Genomic DNA, 2026 nt, shown 5'->3' with positions numbered 1-2026 from the left:
TGTGTCCTTGTATTGAGTTCCACGGAATGATTAATTTGTGAATGTAGACATGCCCTTCACCTCTTATTCGAAACTCCATGGAGCATTGAATAATTGTACTCATATGCTTCCAGAGGACAGTCCTGCCATTACTGGGATGAATCAGTGAACATTCCACACGTATCCTCGAAGGCAAGGATTTCCTTCTACAGATTATGAGATCATTGCAGCACTGAAACCCATGCGTGCATTCATCTAAACTAAAACTGACGTTGCAAAACTTTCAGACTAAGATTTTGCAATCTGCTTGCTTTGCTTGTCCTGAAACGTACATTCCACATTATGGTATGTTTGTGAATTCCAGCATTTTCTGAATCGTGTGCAATGACAATTTAAATTTTGCCAGAACACTATCTTTTACTGTTCTCTCTTTCCCTTATGGTTCCCCACTTAATATACTGTATTTTATCAGCATATCTTACCTTTTCAACAATTCAAACAATCTCGCTCCTGATTACCAAATCGAGAGAATATCATAATTTTTTTAATTTATCTGCAGTGCAGCTGTAGGGCGCAGTGATCTAGTGGAAAGGCATTGGTCACGTGAACCAAGTAGCAGTAGCGGGCTTTTGAAATCTGGCTATTCTATCGCAGTCAAATTCAAAATATTCAACATTATCTTTAGCCAAATCATATTGGTAGAAAATAATAAAAAAAAACGAAAGAATCGCCGATGTTGAAATTCAAACAAATACAGAAGTTGCTGGAAAAGTTCAGTATTTCGGACAGATCTGTGGAGGGACAGACCAATGGATCTGAAAGTGGATTCGTGATGGAAGAGCACAGCAGTTCAAGCAGCATCCAAGGAGCAGTTAAATCGACGTTTCGGACAAAAGCCCTTCATCAGGAATAAAGGCAGAGAGCCTGAAGAGTGGAGAGATAAGCTAGAGGAGGGTGGGGATTGGGAGAAAGTAGTATAGAGTACAATTGGGAGGGGGGAGGAGATGAAGGTGATAGGTCGGGGGAACGGGGAGGGTGGAGTGGATAGGTGGAAAATAAGATAGGCAGGTAGGACAAGACAGGACAAGTCACGGGGACAGTGCTGAGCTGGAAGTTTGGGACTGGGGTGAGGTGGGGGAAGGGGAAATTAGGAAATTGTTGAAATACACATTGATGCTCTGGGGCTGAAGTGTTCCGAGGCAGAAGATGTGGCGTTCTTCCTTCAGGCGTCTGGTGGTGACGGAGCGACAGTGAAGGTGGCCCAGGACCTCCATATCCTCGGCAGAGTGGGAGGGAGAGTTGAAATGTTGGGCCACAGGGTAGTCGGGTTGATTGGTGCTGGTGTCCCGGAGATGTTCCCTAAAGCGCTCTGCTCGGAGGCGTCCAGTCTCCCCAATCAGGGGGAGACTGCATCGGGACCAACGGATAAAATAAATGATATTATTGGATGTGCAGGTAAAACTTTGATGGATGTGCAAGGCTCCTTTTGGGTCTTGGATAGAGGTGAGGGAGTATGTGTGGGCGCAGGTTTTGCAGTTCCTGCGGTGGCAGGGCAAGGTGCCAGGATGGGAGGGTGGGTTGTAGGGGCGTGGACCTGACCAGTTAGTCTCGGAGTGAACGGTCTTTGCGGAAGGGGGAAAGGGGTGGTGAGGGAAATATATCCCTGGTAGTGATATCTGTTTGGAGGTGGCAGAAATGTCGGCGGATCATTTGGTTTATGCGACGGTTGGTGCGGTGGAAGGTGAGCACCAGGGGCGTTCTGTCCTTGTTACGGTTGGAGGGGTGGGGTCTGAGTGCGGAGGTGCGAGATGTCGACGAGATGCGTTGGAGGGCATCTTTAACCATGTCTGAAGGGAAATTGCAGTTTCAAAAGAAGGAGGCAATCTGATGTGTTCTGTGGTGGAACTGGTCCTCCTGGGAGCAGATACAGCTGAGGTGGAGGAATTGGGAATGCGGGATGGCATTTTTGCAAGAGGTAGGGTGGGAAGAGTTGTAATCCAGAGAGCTGTGGGTGTCGGTGGGTTTGTAAAATATATCAGTGTCAAGT

The sequence above is a fragment of the Chiloscyllium plagiosum genome, unplaced genomic scaffold, assembly GCF_037043375.1.
Source record: "Chiloscyllium plagiosum isolate Xiang-an unplaced genomic scaffold, Cpla_swu_hap1 HiC_scaffold_164, whole genome shotgun sequence".
NCBI lineage: Eukaryota > Metazoa > Chordata > Chondrichthyes > Orectolobiformes > Hemiscylliidae > Chiloscyllium > Chiloscyllium plagiosum.
This window is presented reverse-complemented; position numbering follows the sequence as displayed.